Source organism: Zingiber officinale, chromosome 9A (genome assembly GCF_018446385.1).
Source record: "Zingiber officinale cultivar Zhangliang chromosome 9A, Zo_v1.1, whole genome shotgun sequence".
Taxonomy (NCBI): domain Eukaryota; kingdom Viridiplantae; phylum Streptophyta; class Magnoliopsida; order Zingiberales; family Zingiberaceae; genus Zingiber; species Zingiber officinale.
The window spans coordinates 74,735,186-74,758,643 of NC_056002.1; the positions used below are offsets into that span (position 1 = coordinate 74,735,186).

Consider the following 23,458-nt stretch of genomic DNA (forward strand, 5'->3'; position numbering starts at 1 on the left):
AAAAAAGTCAAGTAATGCCTCAGATTTTGAGTAACTATGCTATAAAATTTCATAAAAGAGTTGTGAGGTACTTAATTCTTATTAAGGTTTTACTTGAAGCTTTCAGTCTAAACAAGTGACCTCGGTGAGATTTTAATCAGCATGCATACTCTCAAATGACAGCAGACAAGAAGCTATGACAACTAAAGTTTCAATATACAGGTTGTTTAGTGCGCATGTCAATAGGTTATTAGCATCGTACTTTAATCTTCTGAACATGTTTATATGAAACTGCTTTGTTATCCTCCTGAGTGCTCCAAAACAATAGTCAGTCTGCTGAAACCAGGTTGAATCTTCTATCCTTAGGTTTGACTGGACTGTCTCAATGAGGTTGATACATGCCCACTGATAAAATTAGGCAGCATGCCTTTGGAATCCGTGCCTCTTAAATGTATTACTATCCCAGGCTTATCTAGCTATAGAAGAAACCATTTCTGGCTAGTACAACAACAAGTTTAAGTAATAAAACATGGATTTGTCAAGGAAGTAGAACCTTTGGCATGTAATAATTTACCACTTTAAAGGATCCTGCATTATTTTCCCTGCTTTTTAGTTTGTTGATAATTATCCACTTTTCTGATGTTGCAGAAGAAGAAGCCTCTGTGTTCCGGATCTTCATAGATGAACCTGGATATGGAGATCTCCATTGGGTGAGGACCTTTTTTCCTATTTCTCATATGTCATATAGTATGAATTCGGCTAGAATTATTTGGAAGGCATGTACTTGGCATTTATTGTTTCATATTCTTGCTAATATCAGTTTTCCCACTTAAAATGCTTTGATGTGTATCATTCTATCTACCATTTACCCACTTTTATTTGTTACTCAATCTACAGCAAGCACTTTTCCATTAAGTACCATTTGAATAACATGTTAATATGTTAGCATTTAGCCGACCCCACCTAGTGGGATAAGGCTTGGTTGGTTGTTGATAATATGTTAGCATTGCCATGGTTTCATGGTTCAATTTGCATAGCTTTCCTATAATGTAAGTTTTCACCTTTCCAGTTAGTTGTTTGTTTGCATCATCTTCTTACTAACAGTAATTTCTCTCCCATCCGTATTGTTAATTCCTTGCATATTATTTAGTTGCATTAAATAGAAACATGAGCCATTTATCATGATACTTGAGTGTTTTCTAGATTAGCCTTCTTCAAGTTTGTAATATTGAAAAAAAAAATTGAGTTTAGTTGTTTCCTCTTGATATACAGAAAGATTGATCTCAATGCACCCTTAGAAATTAATATTTCATGCTTTCTGGCATGTGAATGTCACATTCTGTAGCTTAAGCCAAATAATGATTTGTTTGTCTCTGAGTTTTGTTCTATCAGGTAGCTATTTGCTTTCTTCACATATTTAACTTACATTTGGCTAATAGGGAAAGTTCATGAAACCATATGTATGATTCACATTTGTTGTCTTTACATTTGTTGTCTTCACATTTGTTAATAAGGAACTGATGAACAACAGAAGAAGTGGTTACCACTAGCTTATAAGATGCAAATAATTGGATGCTATGCTCAGACAGAACTTGGTCATGGTTCAAATGTTCAAGGTCTTGAAAGAATAGCGACATTTGATCCCAAAATAGATGAATTTGTTACTCACAGCCCTACACTTACTTCAAGCAAGTAGCAGTATCAATCTGTGTTTTGAAGATCCAACCTAGATTCACTAATAGATCCCTTGAGACAATAGTGCCTTTTCACAATCGTATAGCTTCATGTATTATTCAACAATAATTTTCTCCACAAAACCAAATTATTTGTAAAAATAATTTAGATGAAAATATCCCTAAATGTTTCAATGATAATGGCATCCATTTCACACATGTGCAGTGGTGGCCTGGTGGTCTTGGAAAAGTATCCACCCATGCAGTTCAGAACAATAATTCTTTTATAATTGTTTTTTACGATTCAGAATATTAGTCATAAAATATTCATAGTAATACTATATAGTGAAAACTAAAAATATATGATAAATGTTAAATGTTAAATATAATTATAAAATATATAAGTTAATTCTCTTATGATCCTATGTTCCGATCCTATGATCAGGACCTATGGACCTATTTTCATTCAGAATAGGATCGATCTTGACAAAGTTGGCAAACTTGGTCAATTGTGGATGTTTCTTAAGGCTAATACATGTAATATCTTTTTTCTGCATGCAGTCATATTAACTCTAGATTGGACTAGTGTATTAGTTTAAATGATCATACCTAAATCTTCATTATGTTTACTTTGACCCTGCAAAGGGAATTTTACCTCTCTTATTCTATTTACAGTTTAACATTACTAGAGAAATTGTATGAGTAGTGGTTTTTGACTGAGGTATTTGAGATGTGATCTCTACATTGCTTATCAATGATATTGATTGTTTTTTATTTTCAATATTGTCCAGGGTTTCACAAGTCACAAGGGAAGGGAAGTATGTGCAATCTGATGTCCCAAGGTAGCTTTTATATGGGACAATGGTTTATGTTCATCAAACAATTGTCTCTGATGCTTCTAAGGCTTTATCTCGAGCTGTGTGCATTGCTGTGAGATATAGTTGTGTTTGTAGGCAATTTGGATCACAAGATGGTTCTTCTGAGACTCAGGCACAATATCAGTACTCTGTGCTACATTGAAAAATATTCTGACATACATATATTAATTTACCACAATATCATCCTCTTGTTTATCCACCTAAAGTAAACATTCTATTTAGTCTTTCATCCTCTTGAAAAGGTGTGTTCGTGCAGTTACAAATTCTTATTTAACCTTTCTCTCACAGGTCATTGATTACAAAACTCAGCAAAGCAGACTCTTTCCGCTGCTGGTTTCAGCATATTCTTTTAGGTTTGTTGGTCAATGGTTGAAGTGGCTATATAATGATGTGACAGAGAGACTACGAGCTAATGATTTTTCAACATTGCCTGAGGCTCATGCATGCACTGCTGGTTTGAAATCTTTGACAACCTCAGTATTCTATTTTATTTGATACATGTACACATTTGTTTTAGTTATTTGACATATGGTGGATTTATGTGTTTTTACAGTTTACAAATCTCAAGTACTCCAGAGTTGAAATTGATGAAGTGCGGTTCGAGTGGGCTGAATGCATGCTAGATTACATTTGAAGTGTGGTTCTACCTTGATGTGTTAAAAGAATGTTCTACCTTGATTTTGATATCTATTAGCTAGCTTTTGATGTAAAAAGAATGTTTGGGTATTTTATAGATACTGTTGTAAAAAGATTATTTATATAATTTGTGAATATTTGTGTATTTTATGGATATTATTGAATGAAGAATATTTGTATAATTTATGAATATTTGTGTATAAGAAGATTATTGAATGAAGAATCAAATTTGTGCTGTTAAAAAAATATACTTATTACATCGGTTTTCCACCGTTGCAAAATCGGTGTTATTAACTAATATTACATTGGTCATTTACCGCTGCCAAAACTGGTATTATTAACATACAATATTACATCGGTTTTACACCGTTGATGAAACAGTGTCGTTAAGTGATACTACACCGGTTAATAACCAATTCGAAGACCAGTGTCGTTAAGTAATACTACACCGGTTTTAACCCGATGTCTAAAATGGCAGACTTTTAACATCGGCTTCATAGACATCGGTCGAAAATGAAATAGACACCGGTGGAAAACCGATGTCTATGAAGGTTTTTGTTGTAGTGTAATGATGTGTTGCTAGATACCGCTCATTACTTATGCCCCTAAATGGGTTTAGGGGCATTGCCAACGTTACAAGAACCTATAGGGTCACACACTAAGGACAATTAGATGGAGATTAGGTTCATATGATGAACCAAGAGAAATAGATTCATTTAATGAATCAAATTTGATTAAGAGTAATCCTAATTGGGCTAATTGAGTTGGACTCAAGTTGATTCATGTGTTCAATGAGTCTAATTTAGATTATGACTCATTAAATCAATTTAATTAAATGAATTAGATTCATTATATTAAATTGGCTTGAATTAAATGGTTGGATTAGATCAACCATGAGATAGATTAAGTCAAGTTTGACTTGACTTGAGAGGAAGATGAAGAGTCAAGTTTGACTTTACTTTATGCCACCTCATTGGTGAGTTGGCATTGAGTGGGCCAATGATGATCCACCACATCATCATGGTTGCTTAAGTGGGATGCCACCTCATGGGAGTTACCAAGAGTTGTGACTCTTGGCATTCCATGGAGGTTACACATCCTCTTAATGTGGCCGGCCACATCATTTGGAGGAATAAATTTCATTTTGTGAGTTATTTTCATTGATTCCTTCATCTTCTTCCTTGCTCCATTTTCTTCTCTCCCTCTCCTCATTTTGCCGAACCCAACTAAGGTGCTAGCACACTTTAGTTTGGTGATCTCCTTCTTGTGTTCGTGTGGATACTTCTAGAGGGTTGTCTACTTTGACAACCTTGAGATCCGGCACCATTGGACGAGCGGGATTCACGTAGGGCGTGCATCAAGGGTATATTCTTTGTTTCCCTTTGTAGATCTACTGTAGATTGAGGTTTAGAAACTCGTACTCGTAAGTTTTTCAAAAGTTTTTACTTCACACGGATCCAGTGGCAGGGGTGTTTCCGGACGTCTAAGACGTTCCCAAAAGAAAAACAATCCCTTAGGAATTACTGCTCCTATAGAAAGAGTGCTCTAGATCGTACACCCAAGGGGCCCAAGTGACAATAGTAACCCGTTCACGGACATCTAGGACAATCTCTTGAAAGGAGAGGCAATCCCTCCATAAGGAAGTAGGAACCCGTACCATCTACCTTTATCCTTATTGCTATTTACTAGACACGAATTCTTGCGATCTACCGAGGCACCCTCGTGACAGGGGGGTTAACCGTTACAGGATTTCACAGGGATCGTCTCTATCGATACTTAGGGATATTGACTAATCTAACTTTCTACAAGAGCATGGACATAGAGGGTTGAAACTAAACAATCTATGTAGTATCTCCTAGTATTACAATGAAACCGAAATCCTAGAATCCATCTCCTGAAGCTCATTCCCTCTAAGATCTCTTCTCTCTCTCTCTCAACCTTTTTTCTCTCTTCAATCACACTCGATAGTTTGCAAGCGCCAAAGCTAACTTTCGACCGTCTTGATAACTTACTTGCGACATCTCTAGTGTTTAATCAACAGTCCCTGTGGATTCGACAAATCTTTTATATTACTGACGACGAAACCGTACACTTGCGGTTGCGTAGCAAGTTTTTGGCGCAGTTGCCGGGCACTGTTCGCATTAACATTAGTAGATTAGCAATTTAGTTAGTCTAGACTTGCGAATAGTTTTTGTTTTTCCATCTTCATAATTCCAAAAAAAAAACCTGCATTTTTTTTCCTAGCAATTTAAATTCTGTGTTTTGTTTCTTGCTTTCATATAACATTTTATTTCTTATCTTTAATTCTTTATTTTTATTTTTCTGTCATAATTTTTTCTTGAATATCTTGAGCACTAACATGTCAAGTAGGACTTCAAGAGAATTTTTCACACCCATGAGTGCAAGATCTTCCATTGATGAATATTATGATTCAGAAGATGATCAATTTGAGTTCCTTTGTGGAGTGTGTGGTAGCACATCTCATCCAACTGCTATTTGCCATTTTTTCCAAAAATCTGCTAAGACTCTGGAACTTCAGTATTTGGTTCAACCTCAACATCAGGATACATATGAGCAAGTTCCTAATAGTTATAACTATGACTGGGAAGATCATCAAATTCAGAACCTTCAACCCCAACTAATTCAAGAGCAGAGTGAGCAGTTATTATTCCAACAGTAGATCTCTGGCCCGTCTCAACATTACAATCAATTTTGGATGAACCATCAAGATTTGGACTACAAATACATACAAAATGTTGAGCATTCTTTCCATGTGTATCAGAGTCCGTCAGAGTTTCAGGATGACTTTTCATTGGACTGACCACATCTTTCACAACCAGATGAGCCGATTGACTTGGAGGACTCTCGAAACCCAAATATTCCTGATCCATGCCAGATGAAGACCACAACACATGATTCTGAAGAGCTAATGGTGCAACGGGGGATCCTAGCTTTATAACAATTACTACAAACTTCTAATAAAGCTGTTGATTCCTCTATTGATGTTATTGATGTTAGTGGGCTCTTCAATTCTTTTGATGGTAACGTGGTGGATAAAAGTGTAGGGACGTGTACTATGTAGGAAACACCCCAAAAATCACCTACTTTGATGACACAACCAATTGATGCCATGGAATTTGTATGAATGGAATTGGTTGATGATAAATGTGTAGGGACTTGTGCAATGGAAGCAAAGCCCCAAGAATCACCATTTTCAGAAGGAAAATCACTTGAGTTAGAGCTAGAACCAGTGCTTAATTCTGAAGAAGTCACATCCACATGTTTAGAACTTTCAAGTATATCTCAACAATGCAAGGTTAGTATTTCTAGCGATCCTTTGGAAAACTTAATAGAGGTACCTATAATTGATTTTATTGGAAGTGATTCAATTTTTGATACATACTCAGTTCATCTTAATAAGATTCTAGTTCTATCTAATATAGCATGCTTGGGAGAGGCATGTTTTTCTTTTGGGTGTGCAGATTTTCATGGGGCCTATAATTGGAAGCTCAATCTGAACCATCTTTGACCTCCTGAAAGAATTTTCAAGAGCTCCCTCCATAATAATAGCCCTTAGTAAGAGGGTTCTAAAATATCTTACCCCTCCAAGAGCGAGATTTCGAAGAATCTAATGAGGTGGTTGAGCTAATGACCTTAACAAGCGCTTCTTGGGAGGCAACCCAAGTTCATTTTCCTTATTTTTTTTAGTTTGTTTTTACTTCATTGATAATCAATCATACCCTCTACTTAATTTTTGTTGTCTATCTTCTTTTATAGGATTCAAATATTAGGAGGAGTGCAACTACATGATAAAGAAGTTAATGACATGGATATTTGGCACGCATCATTTAGTAACTTCTCTTACTTTTAATCTCCTCCACTTTATTTTTATTTTTCATTGAGACATTGAAAAGTTTAAGTCTGGGGGGATGCATTAGATGCATTTGGTTTTATTTTTGTCTTTTTCTATCTATGATAGCATGAAGTGAGCAATATTTTTAATATAAGAGTTTAAGTATTGGCCTTGTTTTAAGATCTCTATACACTATGCTTATTTTTTATGGTTGATAACTCTAAAATAGTCATGATTCATAGGATTGGACTAGTACTTGTGTTTCTATGGTGACCTCTCAACTACATTTTGGTTACTGGATAAACTCAGATCATGTAAGCTCATTTGAAAAAATCAATCCCAAAAAAAATTAAAAAAATAAAAAATTGAAGGTTTGTTCAAGTTTGATACTTTGCAAACATTCAAAGAAAAAAAATGGAAAAAAATAAGGGATAAAAAAATAGTTGTCGTGAGTGGAAACAAGCAATTCACCCCTTTGAGATCGAGTTAGATTACTGGGGAAATGAATGCTATGTTTCTCTTAATACTGAGTATTCGTTTAAGACCTTGTGTGGGCGATGTATAGCATTTTTGAGGGGAACGAACCTTGCGTGTGGCAGGTAAGTTCCTATCGCCTGAAGCATAAGGAACACAATTTTATGACGACTTGACTAGACTTAGGGAATGAAACTTGATAAATCTAGGCCACTTTAGCACTGAGCATGGAGGACTACTACTTAGGTCATACTTAAACTACTTTTGTATCTTGCTCACCAATGAAATCATTTGATAGAATTAGATTGACTTGCTAGAGATTATGATGCACTGTTTAACCACATGAATCTAGATTGCGGGTTTTTTCTTGAGGACAAGCAAAGCTTTAAGTCTGGGGGTGTGATGTGCATAAATAGTATGATCGTTTATGCATGTTTTAGCGCACATTCACTTGCTTTATGCATACATATTCTTTGCATAATCCTCTTCTTTAGTGAATACTCATCATAACTACTCTTTTGTTTGGAGATCTGCTCTTTGCTTGTTTTCTTGTTGACAGGACGTTATTTGGAGCGGAAATGGAGAAAAAGGGTACATAGGAGCTTGGGCCGTGCAAGGCCACACGATCGTGTGACCCTGGGCAGAGAAGCAGAAGGCCATGACCGTGCAACCTTGCACGGTCGTGTGGCCACTCCAGAGAGGAAGCATAGCATGGTCGTGCAATCTTGCACGGTCGTGCCTCACAACCAGCGGCCAAGGAAGACACTGCCGTGCGGACTCGCACGGCCGTGCCACTCAACCAGAAAGAAGGAAAGGCGTGGCCATGCCAACCTTGCACGGTCGTGCCACGGCCCGTGCGGCGCTCGTTCCCTAGCGTATAAAAGGGTCAAGAACCCTATTCTTGTAACACCCATAGGATACTTAGCAAGATTTTAGATATATTTTTTATCATGAATAAAAATAGGCCTTATATGTAAAATTTCAAAAACAATAAAAATAAGAGAACCAAAAAGAGATGACCAAGGTTTGAACCTTGGATCTCTTACTAGATGCATGTATGTGTTAACCAATAGACCAAGAGAAGATATTGTTAGAAAGAGAAGTGACAACATAGTTAAGAGTAAGAAAAGAGTTTCTTTCATTTAGAAGGAGAAGTTAGAGTTGCCTTCTTCCTCTCAAAAGAAAAGAGGATTCTTACCTCCTCTTTTCATTAAAGGAGAATTAAAGGAAAAGAGAAGGAAAAACCCATTTTTCCTTCTTCTTCTCATATGGAATAAAAGGAGAAATGAAGGAAAATCTTCATTTTTCTCTCTTCCTCCTCCCTCTTTCTCTTCACCGTGACCAAGCTTTCTCCCCACCCATTGCCGAAACCCAAACAAAGGAGGACTCATCTTTAGGAAGGCTCCACAATCAAGATTACTCACCTAAGGAAATCAAACACAAGGATGTAAGTATCCCCTCACCTGTGGTACAAGTCGTTTACGAAATTTCTATAAGGTTAGAATGCTTTAAAATAAAAATAAAAGAAAAGAAAACCATGCTCATGGATGTCCTTATGTTATGATATGAACTTAGTTAAAGATTTATGTTGGAGGTTGTTTAAAGCTTGATCTTCTTCTTTATATGTTTCGGCCATGAATATTCTAGGGCTTTAAGAAGCGTAAAATCTAACCTAACATTCTTATAGACTCCCTTATGATATGATAAGAACTTGGTTAGGTATTCATGTTTGTATGTTGCTTGAAATTTAATTTCCTTTTCTTGAAATTTTGGCCATGATGGATCTAGGGTTTCAAGAAGCTCAAAACCTAACTTAACATGCTTATAGACTCCTTTATGATAAGATATGAACTTGACTAAGTATTCATGTTTGTATGTTGCTTCGAATTTAATTTCCTTTCCTTGAAGTTTCGGCCATGATGGATCTAGGGTTTCAAGAAGTTCAAAACCTAATTTAACATGCTTATAGACTCCTTTATGATAAGATATGAACTTGACTAAGTATTCATGTTTGTATGTTGCTTGGAATTTAATTTCCATTCCTTGAAGTTTTGGCCATGATGGATCTAGGGTTTCAAGAAGCTCAAAACCTAATTTAACATGCTTATAGACTCCTTCATGATAAGATATGAACTTGACTAAGTATTCATGTTTGTATGTTGCTTGGAAATTTTATTTCCTTTATTGAAAAGGTTCGGCCATGATGGATCTAGGGTGCGATCATACCAGCACTAATGCACCGGATCCCATCAGAACTCCGTAGTTAAGCGTGCTTGGGCGAGAGCAGTACTAGGATGGGTGACCCCCTGGGTAGTCCTCGTGTTGCACCTACTTTTAATGTAAGACATCGTAAAATTAAATAATAAATGTTATTGGACGAAAAATCTTATTGGATTTTTCAGAAATTTTTAGAAATTTTCTGGGAATTTTTCGGAGCTCGTACGACGGATTTTACGGGGACAAATTTATGGGTTTGGATAAAGCCTGTTTAGGACACCTCATTTAAGTGAGGAAATGTTGGATTTAATTTATATTTCTCTCCTTTTTCTTTTCCCAAATGCCGAACCCTAACCCAATTACCTTCCTTCCCCGACAACTCATCTGTCGACCCTTCTCCGGTGATTCCTCCTCGCCCGATCGCCGGCCACTGCGAGTTCACCGCCGGCAGCGACCTTTCCTCTACGTGCCTCTCCGATGCCAAGCTCTCTTGGCTACTAGGCGGCTCGATCCTCTCCTCCCTCTCCCTGGTGATTCCTCCCCTAACCCGCGATGCCGACCCCGTGCTGCTCCGATTAGCCACTACCGGACACCCATGAGCAGCTGGTGCTGGCCACCGTTTCCTGAGCCCTAGCTTCAGGTCTACCACCTTCTTCTTGATCCAAGGTGCCGCCTCAGCACAACTTGATCTTGGCCAAGAGCAAGAATCAGAGCCCTAGTTTCGGTTCCTCGCCGCAGTAGCTGTGGATCGCACGACACCTGCTGTAGGGATTGATTGAGGTAAGGCTTGGTTGAGAGATTCTATGAATTCAAGGATTTTTCTGCGTTTATGGTGCTCTCTCTGTTCTGGTCTAGGAGGATACTTCGGATAAACCTAGTGATGGATCTTCCTTGTGAAGAACTTAATCTTCTCCAATTCTTGTGGCTGGGGTCTTTGGTAGCTCTCGGGTGAAGAGGTAAGGTGCATAGTTGTTGCTGGAAATGAGTTAGTGATGTGTTGTTTGGTTGAATTCTGATCCCTCCTTCTTGATCCGGGTGGTGAACAACAGCTTGATTTGGGATCAATTGAGGTGAGTGTGATTCCGGTTGTAGGATTCAGTAGATACATTGCTGTATTTTTGCTTCTTGGACAAATTTTTGGAAGGATTGATGTATGAATGCTTTGGTAGCTGTTGGCAGGGTTATGGAGGGAGCTGTGAGTGTTGATCAGCTACAACCTTCCAAGGTAAGTGATGTATCAATGAGGTATTTTTGATTGGTTTAATAGAATATTGCTAAATTAGGTTCGCAGTTTTATGTAAGGGTTACTTCATTTGGGCATGTGAAATGTGAAGGAGGGTTTTAAATACGATTAGATTGATTGGGGTTTGTATTTGGTTGGAATTTATGGATTATGTTGAGATCTAGAAGGAGTGTGATTAAGGATTATTTGGAGGATTAATTAGAGATCATATTTGAGTGGAGTTATCCTGATTGGGTGGGGATTTTATTTAGATATTTTAATTCATATGAATTTAGCTAAATAAAATATGTATATATTGATTGCTGCAGGATTTGGATTCGGGACGAGCGTCTCGACGTGGGATTTGTGGACACGATCTATGTATAAAGGCGGGTATTTCTTCCTTGCCTCTATGTAGATTTTTTATTGAGCTTAGTGCATGGTTTTATGTGATGGTTTAGGATGCTTTATCTTATATCGTGTTCGTTTGTTGCTTTACTGCTTGATACCGATGCTTGACCCTTGTGATGATCTATTTAATTCATATACAGTCTCCACTATGTTGTGATTACACGTGTAGAGTATGTCTTGTAGGGTTTGTCGGGTTGTTGGTATTACCATGCTGATTGGGTATATGATGTGGACTGTAAATAGGTGGGTATGTGTTATAGGAGTCATCTTGTTGACCGTGCATTTGCATGTTGTATGTACACATGTATTTGTCATGTACTTTTGGAGGAGTTGTGTTGATTGTATGTTCGGAGTATATACACATGTCCGTTGTGTTTTTATTGGAGGATACATGTTGATTGTACTTATATTTTTGTGTACATGTGTCTGGTGGGATTATTGGAGTTTTGGTTGATTATACATGTGTAGTGGGTACATATGTTTGGTGGGATACGTGGAGGTATCATGACGATTGTACTCATGTTGGAGGTATTTATGAGGTTTGGGGTTGTTGCATGGATGATGATTATATATATATATATCATGTTCATCATTCATTGCATCTGATGACCATTGTCTCCCTTGTGGTGAGAGAGTCATCAGTTGGTTTGGTTTAGCGCCGCACACTCGGCCACTCATGGGTAGTGGTAGCTAGAGCAGTTGCCGCTCGTCCTGTCGTGCCACCCGGTCACGAGGTTTAGTGAGATCCGCCGTTGTGAGCAGTCAGGGACCCTGATGCTATGTAGCTAGATAGCAACTAGTGGACTGTCCGCCTCGACCACTATATAGTGGGCTGGAGGGTAGTACAGTTGTCACGGACCCAAGCCTCTCGACCATACTAGGGTCGTGGTGTCTGGAGAGGTGCCGGGGGTGATAATGGAGCATGCATACGTAGTTATTATTCCTGCATTTGATGCGCGGTGCATCTGCATTTGCATATATGCCTAGTAGATACTAGTTGCATGTGATTGTCGTTGTTGCACTTGATTGAGATATGGTTGTTGCATTTGGTTGCCATGCTGCATACATGTCATTTATTTTACATGTATATGCAGTCGTATTTATATTGCACAGGTGTCATGGGTACATCTGTTGCAGATCCGATGAGTTTACTGATCATTGTACCATATGTTGATTCCAGATTGGGTATGTATCTGTCATTATGTTAGTTGTGGTTTGTATAGTTTATATGTCAGGTTATTATGTCATTTATGTTTAGGTGCATTGATTATGATAGTATGATCATGTTCTTTATTCCCTACTGAGATTGTATACTTGTGATCTCCATGTTGTTTATGGACCATGCACTATCTTGTCTATTACTCGCTAAGTTACCTATACTCACCACCGCATGTATATCCTTATGTTTTCAGGTAGATGGTTGGAGTGTCGCTCGGAGTATCCTGTCTGCCGGGTCCTACGTTACATCAGAAGACCGTACTTGTTTTCTTTTGTATATCTTTTTATTATTTCTGGCATTGTATTTGTGTTTAGCCATGTGGCTATCTTCAGGTTTTGGTGTTGTATTTGTGTTTAAGCCGTGTCGGCATGCATTGTATCTATTTGTGTTGTGTGGGCTTTTCTTCGTTTTTCCGCTGTGTTTTAGTTCAGCCGTGTGGGCTGTTTTATATATAACTACGTGGTTGTGATTGTTTCATTCCAGCCGAGTGGGCTGTTATTATAACTGCGTGGTTGTGTATATAAATATTCCAGCCGCATATGGCTGATGTATATTTTGTTTGCAGTGATGCTTCATATTGTCACCAGTACAGGGGAGATGCTGTCGGATTTTTGTCTGCCAGGTACTCCTTTGGGGGCGTGACAATTTATTGGTATTAGAGCGGGTACGATACCTGTCTTGCTATGTGTTCTGGTTTTTCGAGATTTATCTGAGACCAATTTTTGGTATCAGAGCAGGTACGATGCCTGTTATTCGTGTCTTTGGATTTCGTATTTCGATTTTCTTGATGTGACTTTACGGGTTTTGGAACCAGGCAGCAGCAGGACATCTCCAGGCAATAGGAGGTATGTTTGCATATTGTTATCATGTATTTCTGTTGGTGTATGTATTGTTGTCCATGATAGTTGGTTATGACATCTGTTAGTACTCTTGTTAGTACCTGCCTATTTGTTTGTTGCATGCATTGCATGTGTTGGGTCAATCACTGATCACGGTTGACCTAATGGAGATCAAGGATTACAGTCTCAGAGGATTGGTCATATCATACTATCAGTGGTTTTGGTGTATGCTATTACTAGTTGATTGATAGTTAGAGTCACATACCAGTCTCTATTTTTATTAGCTGGGTAGTGGATGATATTTGTATACTCATGTTGACTCAGTTAGTGGAGTATCGGTGTACTCCTGTTATTTTGATTAGTAGAGTATTGATTTACTCCGATTGGTTAGGTTTGTAGATTACCCTTGTTGACTTGGGTAGTGGTGGATCGATTTTACCTTAGTTGATTTTGACGAGGATTGATTTACCTTTATTAGATCAGTTAGTTGACGACCGATTTAGTTAGTAGTTCGATCATTAGGGTATCATCATACTCTATTTTTAGAGATTCTAATCTTTGGGGTTACTTGTGCTTGGTTAGATATTTTGGGAGATATATTTGAGTACATGACTTGTATCGTCGTGGAAAGGACTGAATTAGCCGTATACCATTGTCGGCTTAGTTAGTCTATAGAGGATTGATGTATCCTATTCCATGGGGACTTTGACCATGGACTGATTGTACCTGATAGGATGACTTAGAAGGTACATTCGGATAGGATACCTCCACTGATGTGGGAAAAGTATAAGGCTACATGCTTAACACTTTGAGATACAACCATTAATAGGGTATAACTTGGAGAGTACATTTAGATATATGATTTGTACTGACGTAAGAAAGTTGAAGTTAGCTGCTTGACCTTTACGTGACCTGGTACCACATGAAGGAAGAAGCAGAGAATGTTTTTTGGAGATCAGGTCATCACTTAGTGATTTCCTTGAGGTGTTTGGAGAGAGAGTAGTTCTCTTCTTCCTTCGGTAGCATGATGGATTATAAGGCGATGATCAGTCGACTCGCCTAACGTTGTTCCATGGGAGATCCTGACTCATGGAGCTATTAGATATGATTAGATATCCATGATGTATTTAGTGATATATACCCTGCAATGGTGCGGAGGAATTGGTGTTAGTTGAGTAATACCTAGGAGGTCCGACCGTAATTAGGTATAGTTTCAGATGATGATCTTGGAGGGGTTGAGCGTTGATTGACAGATAGTTTGATCAGCTATTTAGTTATAGCGTTCCTCTATATTTGTCTTCATTACTCGATACTGGAGGTTGCTGAACCTCAGGGTGGAGCAATCACAGTATGATGGGGTACAAGACAATGGTTAGACGACTCAGCTAACATTGTCTTTATCAGGTGGTTCAAGACCTTAACCCCGTGATCATTTTACCAGATCTTGTGGTCTATATCTCATATTAGAGGGTTGACCTTTTATCAGCATTTGTCAAGGGACATATGTAGGATGATTATGAGGGTGGTGGAGATACTCTCTTGATGGGTAGACTCTCAGTCAGGAGATGGTGTGAATCTTTGGACTTGGGATTGACATTCTTTTATTGTGGATATTTGATTATCAGAAAGGATGAGATGATGAGATTTAGCAGATATTTTTGGATACATTTAGTTTGTTGGCAGTAGGTGTTGAGGGTTGGATGCTTTCCTTTTTCTCTATCTTTGCTTAGGGGACTATCTGGTATGATTGATTGATGTTGAGGATGATTTGTGATTAGTGGTCATTGTGAGATCAGGTGGTGATATGTTATTTGTTGATGATCTTTTGGTGGATATTTGGTTTGATGATCTATTAGTTGGTAATTGATGTTGATAGTGACATGGAGAGTAGCACATGTGTGATATCTATGGATTTGGTGATTTGTAGTTGGTGATATGATCATAGGCTTGTTGTTGGGGATCCTACGGTTGAGTAAGCCTATCGTACGTACATTATGGGTTATTGGTATTATCATTTTAGGTATACCGTACCTTAGATGTTTTTATGGATTTGATGTACTTGGTATTCCTAGGGTGATTGGATCGATTTTCATTGTCTTCATTGACGATGTTGTGATCTATTCACTATCCAAAGTGGATCATGTACACCAATTTCGCATAGTTCTAGAGATGTTTCGACGGGAACATCTATATGTGAGGTTCAGTAGTACGTATTGTAATTATCTTCTGCAAGATTTTGGGACGCGTTGTCTTTAGTAGAGAGATATTAGTGGATCCATGGTAGTTAGAAGCTGTTATCAGTTGGGAGTGGACATAGTCTATACAGGAGACTCGCAGTTTTCTTAGTTTGGCTAGATATTACCGGAGATTGATAGAGGATTTCTCTAGCATTAGACAGTTGATTGGACTGTCTAGGAGGGGTATGAGATTTTCTTGGATAGATGCTTATGAGATCAGTTTCAAGAGTTGAAACGAGAAGCTGATAACTGCACTATCTTAGTTATACTTTCTAGTGTAGATGGATTTGTACTCTACACAAATGTATCGTATCTGGGAGTCGGTGCAGTTACGATGTAGCATGAGCAGATTAGTCTTGTGCTAGTAAGTAGAATTCTCAGGTAATGAGAATTAGATTCTCTTTCTTCGTGGGAGATTATGTGTGTTGCTGAGTCACTTCTTATCCGAGAGGAGTTACTGCAGGAAACACATTGATATGGATTTGCGATACATTCGGGTGACACATGATGTTTGGAGATTGGAAGCATTCTTATTGGTGGAATAATAGGAAGAAGGACATCGTGGATTTAGTAGCTTGATGTCTAGCATGCTAGCAATTGGAAGTTGAACATCGGAGACCAGTAGAATTGTGTCAGTAGACTCGTATGTGGGAATGGAGTTGGGAGCATGTTATGACGGACTTTGTGGTGAGATTACCCAGGATATGGAGAGGATATGGTGTGTCGGGTAATCATTGATTTGTTGAGGACTATGCTCCCTAGCTAGTGATTTGTAGGACAGATTCTTTTGGATTGAGTAGCAGGATTATACTGTGGAGAGATTACTGGACATTATGGTATATCTCTGAGTGGTGTATCGGATGGAGATCCGCGATTTCACATCATGGTTTTGACTGAGGTTATAGTAGACTTTGGGTTAAGAGCTTTGCTTTAGTACAGATTTTCACCCTCATACTGATGGATAGTCTGAGCATACTATACATATGTTGGAGGATCTGTTGATAGTGGATTTTGGATTTCAGAGGTAGTTGATTTATCTCGCAGTTGGCTAGATTGCAGAGTGTGAGTAGCGGGAATAGGGTGAGTTCATAGCTCACAGAGTCATCGCTATTCATTTGGAGGTGGATTGTCATGTTTGGGGATATGTTTATGATACTAGGGTGGAGTAGTACATGAGGATGCTGTTTGGTTAGAGTACTTGGAGTGAGTGGTATATGAGTGTGATTTGGCTATTACCCTTGGATGAGGATCCCTGAGTTGAGTAGTAAATTTGGGGACCAAATTTTTATTAGTGGGGGAGAATGTAAGACATCGCAAAATTAAATAATAAATGTTATTGGACGAAAAATCTTATTGGATTTTTCAAAAATTTTTAGAAATTTTCTGAGAATTTTTCGGAGCTCGTACGATGGATTTTACGGGGACAAATTTATGGGTTTGGATAAAGCCTGTTTAGGACACCTCATTTAAGTGAGAAAATGTTGGATTTAATTTATATTTCTCTCCTTTTTCTTTTCCCAAACGCCGAACCCTAACCCAATTACCTTCCTTCCCCGACAACTCATATGCCGACCCTTCTCCGGCGATACCTCCTCTCCCGATCGCCGGCCACCGCGAGTTCACCGCCGGCAGCGACCTTTCCTCTGCGTGCCTCTCCGATGCCAAGCTCTCTTGGCTACTAGGCGGCTCGATCCTCTCCTCCCTCTCCCTGGTGATTCCTCCCCTAACCCGCGATGCCGACCCCGTGCTGCTCCGATTAGCCACTGCCGGACACCCATGAGCAGCTGGTGCTGGCCACCGTTTCCTGAGCCCTAGCTTCAGGTCTACCACCTTCTTCTTGATCCAAGGTGCCGCCTCAGCACAGCTTGATCTTGGCCAAGAGCAAGAATCGGAGCCCTAGTTTCGGTTCCTCGTCGCAGTAGCTGTGGATCGCACGACACCAGCTGTAGGGATTGATTGAGGTAAGTCTTGGCTGAGAGATTCTATGAATTCAAGGATTTTTCTGCGTTTATGGTGCTCTCTCTGTTCTGGTCTAGGAGGATACTTCGGATAAACCTAGTGATGGATCTTCCTTGAGAAGAACTTCTTCTTCTCCAATTCTTGTGGCTGGGGTCTTTGGTAGCTCTCGGGTGAAGAGGTAAGGTGCATAGTTGTTGCTGGAAATGAGTTAGTGATGTGTTGTTTGGTTGAATTCTGATCCCTCCTTCTTGATCCGGGTGGTGAACAGCAGCTTGATTTGGGATCAATTGAGGTGAGTGTGATTCCGGTTGTAGGATTCAGTAGATACATTGCTGTATTTTTGCTTCTTGGACAAATTTTTGGAAGGATTGATGTATGAATGCTTTGGTAGCTGTTGGCAGGGTTATGGTGGGAGCTGTGAGTGTTGATCAGCTACAACCTTCCATGGTAAGTGATGTATCAATGAGGTATTTCTGATTGGTTTAATAGAATATTGCTAAATTAGGTTCGCAGTTTTATGTAAGGGTTTCTTCATTTGGGCATGTGAAATGTGAAGGAGGGTTTTAAATACGATTAGATTGATTGGGGTTTGTATTTGGTTGGAATTTATGGATTATGTTGAGATCTAGAAGGAGTGTGATTAAGGATTATTTGGAGGATTAATTACAGATCATATTTGAGTGAAGTTATCCTGATTGGGTGGGGATTTTATTTAGCTATTTTTATTCATATGAATTTAGCTAAATAAAAAATATATATATATTGATTGCTGCAGGATTTGGATTCGGGACGAGCGTCTCTACGTGGGATTTATGGACACGATCTATGTATGAAGGCGGGTATTTCTTCCTTGCCTCTATGTAGATTTTTTATTGAGCTTAGTGCATGGTTTTATGTGATGGTTTATGATGCTTTATCTTATATCGTGTTCGTTTGTTGCTTTACTGCTTGATACCGATGCTTGACCCTTGTGATGATCTATTTAATTCATATACAGTCTCCACTCTTGATATCTACTATGTTGTGATTACACGTGTAGAGTATGTCTTGTAGGGTTTGTCGGGTTGTTGGTATTACCATGTTGATTGGGTATATGATGTGGACTGTACATAGGTGGGTATGTGTTATAGGAGTCATCTTGTTGACCGTGCATTTGCATGTTGTATGTACACATGTATTTGTCATGTACTTTTGGAGGAGTTGTGTTGATTGTATGTTCGGAGTATATACACATGTCCATTGTGTTTTTATTGGAGGATACATGCTGATTGTATTTATATTTTTGTGTACATGTGTCTGGTGGGATTATTGGAGTTTTGGTTGATTATACATGTGTAGTGGGTACATATGTTTGGTGGGATACGTGGAGGTATCATGACGATTGTACTCATGTTGGAGGTATTTATGAGGTTTGGGGTTGTTGCATGGATGATGATTATATATATATATATCATGTTCATCATTCATTGCATCTGATGACCATTGTCTCCCTTGTGGTGAGAGAGTCATCAGTTGGTTTGGTTTAGCGCCGCACACTCGGCCACTCATGGGTAGTGGTAGCTAGAGCAGTTGCCGCTCGTCCTGTCCTGCCACCCGGTCACGAGGTTTAGTGAGATCCTCCATTGTGAGCAGTCAGGGACCCTGATGCTATGTAGCTAGATAGCTACTAGTGGACTGTCCGCCTCGACCACTATATAGTGGGTTGGAGGGTAGTACAGTTGTCACGGACCCAAGCCACTCGGCCATACTGGGGTCGTGGTGTCTAGAGAGGTGTCGGGGGTGACCATGGAGCATGCATATGCAGATATTATTCCTACATTTGATGCGCGGTGCATCTGCATTTGCATACATGCCTAGTAGATACTAGTTGCATGTGATTGTCGTTGTTGCACTTGATTGAGATATGGTTGTTGCATTTGGTTGCCATGCTGCATACATGTCATTTATTTTACATGTATATGCAGTCGTATTTATATTGCACAGGTGTCATGGGTACGTCTGTTGCAGATCCGATGAGTTTACTGATCATTGTACCATATGTTGATTCCAGATTGAGTATGTATCTGTCATTATGTTAGTTGTGGTTTGTACAGTTTATATGTCAGGTTATTATGTCAGTTATGTTTAGGTGCATTGATTATGATAGTATGATCCTGTTCTTTATTCCCTACTGAGACTGTATACTTGTGATCTCCATGTTGTTTATGGACCATGTACTATCTTGTCTATTACCCGCTGAGTTACCTATACTCACCACCGCATGTATATCCTTATGTTTTCAGGTAGATGGTTGGAGTGTCGCTCGGAGTATCCTGTCTACCGGGTTCTACGTCACATCCGAAGACCGTACTTGTTTTCTTTTGTATATCTTTTTATTATTTCTGGCATTGTATTTGTGTTTAGCCATGTGGCTATCTTCAGGTTTTGGTGTTGTATTTGTGTTTAAGACGTGTCGGCATGCATTGTATCTATTTGTGTTGTGTTGGCTTTTCTTCGTTTTTCCGCTGTGTTTTAGTACAGCCGTGTGTGCTGTTTTATATATAACTGCGTGGTTGTGATTGTTTCATTCCAGCCGAGTGGGCTGTTATTATAACTGCGTGGTTGTGTATATAAATATTCCAGCCGCATGTGGCTGATGTATATTTTGTTTGTAGTGATGCTTCATATTGTCACCGGTACAGGGGAGATGCTGTCGGATTTTTGTCTGGCAGGTACTCCTTTGGGGGCGTGAAACTCAAAACCTAATTTAACATGCTTATAGAGTCGTTCATGATAAGATATGAACTTGACTAAGTATTCATGTTTGTATGTTGCTTGGAAATTTTATTTCCTTTATTGAAAAGGTTCGGCCATGATGGATCTAGGGTTTCAAGAAGCACAAAACCTAATTTAACTTGCTTATAGATTCCTTTATGATATGATAAGAACTTGGCTAGGTATTCATCTTTGTATGTTGCTTGGAATTTAATTTCCTTTTTTTGAAGTTTTGGCCATAATAGGGTATAGGGTTTCAAGAAGCTTAAAACCTAACCTAACATGCTTATAGACTCCCTTATGATATGATAAGAAACTTGGCTAGGTATTCATGTTGGGATGTGCTTGGAATTCACTTTCCTTTCCTTGAAGTTTCGGCCATGACAGATTTTAGGGTTTCAAGAGGCTTAAAACCTAATGTAACATGTTCATAGACTTCTTTATGATACGATATGCACTTGGCTAGGTATTCATGTTTGTATGTTGCTTAGAAGTTATTTCTTTTCTTGAAGTTTCAGCCATAATAGATTTTAGGGTTTCAAGAAGTTTAAATTTAAAGTCTAGCATGCACATGAATCTTCTCATGATATGATATGAATGCAATTCAATATTCATGCTTGTATGTTGTTAGAGCTTACTTTTCCCTTTCATGAACTTTCGGCCATGGCTATATTCTAGGGTTCAAGGAAGTTTAAATTTAAATTTAGAAAGCTCATGGATCCCCTTATGATATGATATGAAGTTAGTTTGGTATTCTTATGCTTGTATAGAACTTAGTTAATGTTCTTAAAAGGTTCGGCCACAACTAAGTTAAAAGGCCTAGGAAGCTTAGAACCTAAACTTCTTATGTTCATGATATGTTGTAGTTTATGATCTGAAATTTATTAAGGTTCACAAGCTTATATGATGTTGTAATCTAGAACCAAGCATGGTGACTTTCGGCCACTATATGGAATTAGGGTTGGAGACCCAATTATGATTTTGCTAGTTGTCTCACATACTAGGATATGAATTAGGTCATGCTAGTAAATGTTTTTCCATGTATGATTATGTTTTCTATGATGCATTATATGCTCATTTAAGTATGCTTATGAACTATGTATGAGGATGACTTTTATGATGTGTTTTATGCTTAAGTATGCATGCTTTATGATAAGACAAGTAACATGCCTATATATGTATGCCTATGAACCATGCATGAAATGATTCTTATGATGACTATGTACCCAAGTATGTATTATTTCAAATATGTTGCATGCTCATTTATGTAAGCTTATGAACCAGGCATGAAAAATGATTTTTAATGATGGCTGTGTGCCCAAGTATGCATGCCTTATGATATGATAAGAAAATGGCTAAGAGTTGCTTCCCTTAAGTTGGGATTAAGAGCACTCTTCATGTTAAGACAAGAGCATGACATTTATGTTGATATGATATGGCAGTTATTATGGTATGATATGCATGACATGTATTTTACTTTGTATGGCTTGTACCAAGGGTGGGCTCCATAAGCGCCCCTAGGCCGACGGACTATGAACGGGTCTAGTAAAAAGGGATGGGCTCCTTAGTACGCCCCTATGCCGACGGACTATGAACGGGTCTAGATCCCTAGTAGGTTCGAGGCTAGCTACCCTGTCCTAGGGATTGCGGGCATTTATGTATGTATGTGGTACAACCTGGGCCCTCATGATGATGATATTATGTTTAAGTATCAAAAGATATGTTTAAAGACATCTTGCACTTGACATGACATATGTTTTAAAAAGACATTCTGCATAATGCTCTCATTCATGATATGTTATGTTTTTTTTTATAAATTATATGACATGATGTTATGCCATATTCTTATGACTTTTAGGACATGATGTTATGAGATGTTTTGTTTATGATTCATAACCTGATGATATGTTATGCTGCTATTATTCACATCACATGATTCCTTTATTTATGATATGTTAGAGTATGATGTTTCATAATAATATGATATGATAGGAGGCTATGTTCACATGATATAATGTTAGATGATTATGTCTCCATTGATTATATGCTTATATGACTATGTTATGAGATACGGTTTTTGTGAGTAGGAAAAGAATCTTACTGAGCCTGTGTGCTCATAGCTTACTTTCCTTGTACTACAGATAAAGGCAAGGAATGGATGATCTAAGGGAGCTGCAGGAGAGGCAAGGAGGTGTGTGTGGCAGTGGCTCGGCTAAGACAAATAAAGACCTGTTATGTTATTTTTGTTATGTTTGACATGAACCAAGTGTATTATGTTACATTCCAGTATAACTTCATGACATTTCCGCTGCTTTATGTTACTAGAAAGAAATTTTAAATATGCATGTGTATTCTAGAATAATTAAGTAAGTAAGTAGCCCCGTCCCTTTAGTAGCAGGGAGGGCGGGCGTTACAGTTTGGTATCAGAGCGAGGTTAGCCTTCCACTACACACACATCAAGCCTACATCCTGCCACTCCAAGTAAGAATTTTTATGCTTAGTATATATATATATTTTTGATGCTTATGCCTAGTTATTTTTTTAATTATTTTATTTTATTTATGATGCTTTAGTAGTATGCATGCTTACGTTATTCTTTTAAGTCACAGTTTTAGTTTAGGTTGCATGATGGTAGGTTAGGGATGATAACACAACAAACTTACAAATAGTTAGAAATGATGATAACATTTCGTTAGCCTGGTTAGAAATGATAATAACTTATGCTAGCTCTATTGTCATTAATGAAGATAAGGATGGCTAGGAGATGTAATACCAGAGCAGATGAGACAGCACCTCCACCTGATCTGATGCATGTAGGTACCGAGCTCCAGCGTCAGGTTACGGAACAGCAGCAGATGATCACTGCTCTGCTGAATCAACAGGGGAATCCTGCCACCCCGCTAGGACACCAGAATGTAGTACCAGTAATACCTACAGCTGTACCAGTACCACCGGCACCTGCACCACCGGTAGGCCCATCTCCAGTGGTTCATCAGGAGGCATATCTGATTCAGTAGCAGAGACTGAAGCCGGAAGCTTTCTCCGATAACTGTGAACCATGGGACGCACAGGCCTAGTTCAAGATGGTGGAGAGCATAGTGGAGTTA

The 23,458-nt window shown here is 38.6% G+C and overlaps 2 long non-coding RNA genes and 1 other non-coding gene across 3 annotated transcripts; all 3 read left to right on the forward strand.

The window, feature by feature from the left end:
- Positions 1 to 2,801: 2,801 nt before the first annotated feature.
- Positions 2,802 to 23,210, forward strand: LOC122021778. The gene is made up of 3 exons (XR_006122643.1): positions 2,802 to 3,007; positions 10,781 to 10,784; positions 23,201 to 23,210. It is a non-coding gene; the product is annotated as an uncharacterized LOC122021778 (long non-coding RNA).
- LOC122021992 lies at positions 9,706 to 9,824 on the forward strand. Its single transcript, XR_006122743.1, has one exon. It is a non-coding gene; the product is annotated as a 5S ribosomal RNA (ribosomal RNA).
- Positions 17,682 to 18,022, forward strand: LOC122021779. The gene is made up of 3 exons (XR_006122644.1): positions 17,682 to 17,775; positions 17,866 to 17,889; positions 17,989 to 18,022. It is a non-coding gene; the product is annotated as an uncharacterized LOC122021779 (long non-coding RNA).
- Positions 23,211 to 23,458: the final 248 nt, after the last annotated feature.